The 8,347-nt window shown below is 38.1% G+C and overlaps 1 protein-coding gene across 1 annotated transcript in view; it reads left to right on the top strand.

Moving 5' to 3' along the window:
• The window catches only part of LOC138179118 (uncharacterized), a 183,253-nt gene that overhangs the window by 30,154 nt on the left and 144,752 nt on the right, over window positions 1-8,347 (top strand). The gene's annotated exons all lie outside the window — the stretch shown is intronic.

The raw sequence follows: 8,347 nt of genomic DNA, 5'->3' as shown, positions 1-8,347 counted from the left end.
TGATATAAAACAAAAAACATCGTACGGCTGTTATTTCCTTACAAAACGAAAGAAACATTCCGGACAACCTAATACTAGCGCGATTCCAAAGTCGCGGATCTTACAGTTTCGCGATGCTGACAAGGGGCCCGACGCTCTCTGTTATCGTTGTCCGCCGTCGAGGATCGCGTGCACGAGGCCAATGACTCGGGGAGACTCGTGGCTACTCGGATCCACGGTGCCCCGTGGCGCGTGGAATACGATAAGGGTTTTCTAGAAAGATCCGACCACAGAGTGGCTAAGCTAATGAGTCCTCTGGCAAGAGAACTGACAAGGAGGCGAAAAGCTCGGAGAAGCTTCTCGAGATCCAGATCGCCCAAGATCGATATACTCGTTACGTAAGATATACGCGAGCTTGTAACGCGATTCGAGCGAGGTTAAGTGGATGGAGAATAGTAGGAAAATATTCCAACATCTTAGAAATCTTTCACGAGTATACATATTAGACGTGTTATACGAGACATTTTCAAATATCGCTTCGTCTCGTGCTTTCTAGTCTGTCTTTGTATTTTCCCTGCATGGCCGATGAAGTTTCATACTCGTACGATTAGATCGGATCTTAAGGTAGTCTGATTTATCGTTACGTTAACAGGAAAACAAATTTCGAAATTCTTTAACGACAAATAAATTTGATGGGACACGCGAACGAGGAAGGTAGCTGATTCTGGTCGTTTCTATTTACACCGAATCATCCACGGCCTCGTTACGTCCACGATCATTGAGGATTACGCGAATGACGTATTAATCAGCGTTAGGTGGTGCTATCGCTACTCTATAGACGTGAAATGACTGCCAGCCGCAGTGTGCATTCGAACGAACGGTACGGGAAACAGCGTCGAAGATAAGGATTATCGCGAATTATGGGACGTAAAAGCTGCTCGAACGGTCCCTATAGCGTCGTTGAATTTTGCGCGATCGCGCGTTAATGCTTTTCAATTTCTTTGCCATGAACGATATTCTCCTTTCCTTCGAGAAATTCAATACAGATATAATGTTTCAAAGGTCGGTGCTTTTCAGGTTACACAAAGTATTCTTTACTCTTAAATAATACTCTAACGATATATGTATAATATTCTTTAATAATAATTCTTTAATAAGAATGTATAATATTCTTTATTACCAAAGTATGTTAAGTAAATTATATTCTTATCTATTGGAAAGAATGTTAATTACCAAAAGTTGAATATCGAACGTAGGTTGGAATGATATTAAATTTAAGAAGGATGTAGTCTGTCTTTAGATGATTCTTATTAGGTTGTCCGAAAAGTTTCTTTCGTTTTATGAGGAAATAATAGACGCACTTTTTTGTTTTATATTATTTTGTCGAACTACGTACGATCCATCTTGTTCTGTTGAGATAAACACCAGCGACATTTCACAGACTTGGTTTCACGTTTGTATGCAGGTGCACTGTTGCGAGAAACACGTTTGCGAAAGAAAGACACTTTTAGGACAACCTAATACATTGAGAAAGTTATCGTTTAGCGTTTATTAATTTCCTATGTATGCAATAAAGATATTTTGTATTTTTATACAGTTCTACGTAATCGCAGGTTGCAGTTCAACTTTGTTTCACTGTACGAATTAACAGTTCATTTATACTCGTTGCTTATCATATCGTGATATTTAAATATTCAAAAATTATATTGAAATTGTCGTGCATCGAAAGATATTCAGACATTGGCCGTCTTAATAATCTTATCTTCGGTTTCCATAAAACATGCTCAATTTATCATCTATATTTTGAAAAGACTGGCACTTTTCAGCCTAAAGTTCCTTTTATTTTCAATTATATCACGTTAAAATACCCTTGCTTAGAAAAGATGACAGTAGACCAAATTATAGAAGAAAGGAGAAAAAGAGAAGCAGAAGAGACAAAGGATAAGGGAACGAAAATATAACAAACATTATAGAAAAATCGCCAAAGAAGAGTTACCAAACTACTTAGAAGGGAGGATGACGTGGAAGGACAGAAAAATGTTAGCAAGATTCAGATGTGGAAACGAGACTAAAGCAAGGGAATACTGGAAAGAAGAGGGAGAAAGAAGATGCAAGTCTATGCAAAAGGAAAGAAGAAGACCTGAGACACATGCGAAATAACTGGAGGAAAAAATACTAAACGAGTCTGAAGAAGGACTAATGGAATTGAAAACAATGACGGAGAAGAGAAGACGGGGAGGAACGACAATAAGGAAGCACAGCAAAGAGGCAAAAACTCAAAAGTTGCCATAGTTTTAGGGACAGAATATATAACGTAGTGCAATATAATAGAGTGGATAAGAGGGGAGATCTATAAGAAAAAAGAGATAGACAAAGAGAAGAGTTTAGATAGATATAAGGGAGGAGGCAATAAGGTGATAAGGCCATAAGACCGATAGAATGTAAAAGCGTAATAGGTAAACGAGATGTAAAACCGAAAGGCACGGACTAAGTAATAATAAATAAATAAATAAACAAAATGATAATAAAATACTCTTGCTTCGTCATAAAGTAAAAAATGCACTGGTCACGTTCTGTCGTATAATCTTCACAGTAGAATTGTCTGTTCGTTGCGACGAGCGTAAACTGTTCGATCGTTCTTGAAATATCGTCAAGTGAAAAAGAAGTTGCAGTCTCGCGAACAGTCTAACAGCAGAAAGGATGCGTGCATACGCACGTGGAGTGATTAGGTCGGCAAAGAGGCAGAGAAAGAGAGGAAACGGTGTTGGGCGGGTTATAGAATGGCAAGCGACGACGTCGGCGCGGCTGTGAGACGCATACGAGCATAGTAGACCTTGAGCCACTATTACCGACTGTTTTGCCATGATGTAATCGTATCTTAGCCTATCCGTGGCTAGCCTAGCCTGCACCTAGAGAACCCAGTGTCGTAAATAATACTCTCGGTACATTCGACGCTTTAGGTGCATTGAAATAATTTACGGCTAACCACATTCCGCCGTGCGGCCGCCTCGTCTGCCTATCCTCGTTGCATACGTAGCACAGACAGTGTGCATCTGCGCGTACGCGAAAGAGAATATGGCGAGAAAGTAACGCGACTGACAAGGAAATGTCAAGGAACGATAGCTATTTAGGACACGCCATTTTATTTAGCGTAGTTGAAGCGTGAAATAGAATTTCTTCTTATTTAGAGGCGCGGTTTGTTTAATTGCTTGGTACGTTCGCTGTTCTTCTACGTTCTATGCAATTGAATTTATTTAGAAAGGAGAGTCGTACGTTATACGTTGGAATTTATTTGAGCTACAAGTTAAATTTCTTCGTTTTAGGCTTTGTTCCCTGAAAGAATCGACTCGATATATCGTTGAAGAGGTGGAAACGATCTTCCAGTTTGATGATTGGCACTATATCTTTCGGGAATAGATTCGTATCCTAGAAACTGCAGGGTATAGGAGGTATAAATTCTTCAATTCTATGTCATCGTATTCGAATCATATTTCCTTATATTTTCTGTTATAAAATATGTAGATTTTTATCAGAGTTTGATGATATTGGAATATTTTTAAAACTGCTCCGTTTCGTTTAAACAATATATCGAAGGTTTGAAATTATTCACTAATTTCTTTCCAAATATTTCGATACAATGTAGAGAATAGATGTCATAAGGAAGATTTATCTAAAAAGATATTTTTCTCTCGTAAAATATTTTCTAATAGTTTCACGAGACATCGGATGGTTGGCTGGTAATACAGAGGACAGGTAAGAGTGGAATGTCGATGAAACTAGGGAAGATTGCGTCGCTATAGGTCAAACTGCACCCCCGTGGGTGGAACACACGTTACGATGTGTTTTAATGTCATATACGTATGGCATATTCACTCACACGAGAAGAACCTTATTTTCTCTTTTTCGTAATTACCGTTATAGGTACATTCTACGGTGTTTAGTAACTCATTAACAAGTTCTACAAGACTAGATCGCCAACAATTGGTTAAGTACTTCTAGTACGAGACACGAAGCCGGATCTCTCGTTTGTTGGGCGTATTGCCACACAATAGAGAATCATACACGTGCAGATAACACTTTTCGTAATCTTTTAATTTCTCATCATCCTGCCATCAAGGAAACTTGCTCTGTTAGCTATCTTTTCTATTTCTTTTACGGCATTGGGCTGAGTAGGTTGCTAGTCGACATTGAATCTACACGATTTTATAGCTGATGAGATCGTACGTATAAGGAGTCAAATTGTAAAAGATATAAAACTGACTGAATAAAAAAGAAAGAAGAAGCATTTAAAAAAATAATTTCCCTTTCAGATATCTTCTAAATTCATAGATGATTGATTTATTGATATTTATTCGTCGGTTGCTTTCCCTAGATGTAAATGTGCCAGGACAAACTTATTTGGCTTACAACCACAAATATCGTGGTTAATAACTTTTTCCTCCGAAGGTAATTTGCTTCGAGTTTTCAAACGTGATATCGTCGGTTTGTTAGAAAAGTATGAAATTTTAAAAAATCGACAGTTTTAATACGTCTGCAGAAATAAATTGTAATAAACTATCTAACACTTATAGGTAATTATTATAGCGTTTAACAAGAGAAATGTTATAATTCAATAATTTTACGTTTTTTTAATAATAAGCGACAGTACGTACGAAGGATATTTTATTAGTAACCGAAACTCTAAAGTAACTAAAAAATAAAAAAGGACTAAAAAAAAAAATGTTTTTATCGTTAAACGATCGAATTATTAGCAATTTTCTATTTCAAACCATAGTCCTGAAAAATTTACTTTTCTCGTCCAATTCTTTCGTATCGCAATTGCTTTTTATGCTATTCATTGTTACACTCTCACGTGAAATTTCGTCGATTGCCTCGCGGTAATTCAAGTCACCTTTGATCCCACGGAATCGCTATTATGCGAATACGCGCCGTAGTATGCGCATATTTACAAAATGTATACTGCGCAAACTGACGATTTAACATACCGAGAAATTCCTATTTCTTTGTTACTTTTTTTATCCTCATATTTTCTGTTATAAAATATGTTTCGTTGGCTAGAGATCTCGCGGTGATGTCGAAACTACACAGCCTAAGACGTGGCCTTAGGAGAAGTTGCACAAGTTCTGTCTAGACATGTGCGAATGTGAATATGATTGTGCCAGTACACATGATGAATGACTGTGTCTACAAATGACAGAAGCGAGTTTAATAAAATTCATGTGTCGTTATACGCTCACTTCGTTAAATATAATTCGTATTATTCGTTTACTCCAATTATTTTATATTCTTTTGCAACTGACAGATCGCACTAAAAAAATTTCCAACTAGAATGGAAAATACTTACTACGTAAATACGAATTCATTTTTGGAACGCACGATCCAAAACCAATTCGCGTATCACCGATCGTAACGCGCACCAATCTTCGATTGTACTTACGATATCGCGTGTTATATTCGCTTCAATGTTGCGTTCTATTTCGATAATGCGTGCAAGAGTAGAAAAGTAAAAATATATGAAATTGGTTGATTTCTTGAAATTTTGCTTAATCATTTCTAAAAGCATGACTCTGAAGAAAAGTATAGCCATGACCGGGTAGCACCGTACGCATGAGCGTGGCAGTCCGAAATAGTTCTGGCATTTTCGCATTGTTTGGTCGACCACGTGGCCGTTTCGTGACGGCCATTCACGAGTACACGATATTATTCACCAGGCGTTTAGAATTGAATGCCTTGCGAAGAACTTAAAAGGGGCCGAGAGGGGTAACATCGATGTAATGCAATGCAATTGGCCTTGCGAGGTGAACGTACTCGCGAATGATCCGATGCATATTGCGCGGCCGCTGCACCGGTACACGACAAAATCATGCTTCGAGGTCTTCGATCTCGTGTCCCTTACGAATTAACGATCCGGCATCGTTAACCTTCATGGGGCCATCGATTATACGACAGTCTATATAGTCTTTAGTATACTATACACGTATATAATTAAGTAAGCGATATTACTGCACACTGTTTGAAAAATGTCTGCACTCTTCGTTTAATGTACTGTTATACGTTATATCGTTTCATCGTTGTTGTACTTTGTGTAAGACGCGATAGAAAAGAATTATAGATGAATTCTTGCGATAATTATTTTATCATTTTTTCTGACTCGTTGTTGAATAAATTTGAAGCTGTCTATTCTCGTAGTACCACCATGATGATCGATGAATAAAATTTGAATCTAATTTGACGAGAAACTAAAGTAACTAGAGTAAATAATTAAATGGAAGAAAATCTACAAGGCAGTGTCTATTTCCTATGTGATAATTCTATTGATCATTTCTACATTCTATATATACAGGATGGTTGGTAACTGGTGGTACAAGCGGAAAGGGGGTGATTCTACGCGAAAAAAGAAGTCGAAAATATAGAATACAAATTTTTCGTTTGAGGCTTTGTTTTCGAGAAAATCGACTTTGAATTTTCGCTCGGTACACCTGCACTTTATCACGTCTCGTTATAACGGATCTCACTGTAGATCGTTGTCTCGTTGGAAAAATTAAAAAAAAAAAAGAAATTTTTATTCTATATTTTCGACTTCTTTTTTCGCGTAGAATCACCCCCTTTCCGCTTGTATCACCAGTTACCAACCACCCTGTATATTTATTATAATTCTACTACACTACGAGCCAAACAGCGTCTGTAGTTCGAGTACAAAATAATCAAGTTTTTGCGAAGAAGTGCATAAGCCTATTTTGGCTCTGTTAAATAACTATGTAACGAGTTAAAAATATAACGAAATTAAAAATAAATTAGCACGAGTATGGATCCATAAATTTTGTTTGATCCCGAGTGAACGCGTTTCCTGAACGATTGGATCGTAAGGATTTATCGATGGAGGATCGCCTTTGGATATCAGTCACTTCACAGTACCTGCGTCGTCGACGACACGGAAAAACGGTAGCTTCCGTAATTGCCTGATGTAAAACCGCTCTATATGTTCGTGTAACAGTCAACATATATCCGGGCTCGTTTCGTTGTACGACCAAAAGAGAAGACACGTTGGTTAATAGACACGCTTGACAGCGGGTTAACACGTAACATTTAGCACGATAACGTTACACGCGGTCACACGTAGGCCACGGTGCCGTCTTGGCGTTCCACGCTCGTTTCCTCGTCGTGTCTCGAGGCGACGAACGCGAGACGTTCCCGGAAATTGCGATCGGTTTCGAGGTATCAATCACGCTCCTTGCCACTCGCCGTTTTACGTAATCCTATTCCGTCTACGAATGACAGCTAATTTCTCTATTTCATTTATTTATTTATTTATTTATTTATTTCTAGAATTCTGAAGAGCTGTATGGAAGGAAGAAATATAAGAATGTTGTATCGAAATGACAGAATAGTAGGGTGAATCTAAAATCGTTAGACAAATTTCACATTATACAAAATATAAGATTATAAATCTAGGTATTATTATTACCACGTTATAAAATTGTAATTTTTTAAATCTTTGTCTTCGACTCTCTTTTTATTTGGCTTTTATTATAAAGCGTAAATTTCAGGCCAGAAATTAGAGCAAACGCTTAAAATTAAGAAATCTGTCGACGCTGTAATTTCCCTTCACCCCATTCGAAACCCTACCACGATCACTTTGATTCAACGCATAATCCGTGAAACCGCGAAGCGAACGCTCCCCAAAATCAACTTTAATCATCGTTTTTTTCGACTGCCGCGTGGACGGGGTTGTCGAAACAACAGGTCGAACACCGCAACGAAGGGCTAGGCCGATCCAATACATCGTTCAACTACTACGACTCTCTCTTTTTCTCTTTGTTTCAAAGCTGTCGGTGTTTTTGTTCGGAGGTAGTAGAGCCACAGTAGCCACGGCGCTGTCTCGCCGCCCCCTATTGATTTTGAAAATTGAATTTGGGGTGTTGAACGTGTGTTTTCGCTGGACGCGCGTGGAACCGGGTCAATGGGCCTTTGACCACCCCCGTCTACGTTATTACATCCCCGTTCATACGCCAAGATTACGGGGGAAGAACATGATAAATCACATTCTCCATTTTTCGATTCGTAAAAAAGGTAACAAAATAGAGGAGAGACCCGACACGATCGATAGGTGGCGGAAACTGACATTTTCTTTTCCACTACCATTTAGCGTTTTATTTTGCAACGCTTACCATAGCGCGGTATATTGTACGTAATTTTACTCGTTCGTTTCTTAAAAATAAAGTTTGATGTATAAATAGATTGTAAAATGATTTCTGAACGAAGATGCCAATAGTTTCGATAAAAAGAAAAGATTCTCGAGGATGAAGAAACTATAAACGAGAATTAAGTAACAGAACACTATGCGACATTGCATAAAGCTCGATTTACA

Source organism: Bombus flavifrons, chromosome 4, assembly GCF_040668555.2.
Source record: "Bombus flavifrons isolate JBK064 chromosome 4, iyBomFlav1_principal, whole genome shotgun sequence".
Taxonomy (NCBI): Eukaryota; Metazoa; Arthropoda; class Insecta; order Hymenoptera; family Apidae; genus Bombus; species Bombus flavifrons.
Note: the sequence above shows the minus strand (reverse complement) of the source record. Positions and strands in the feature narration are given on the sequence as shown.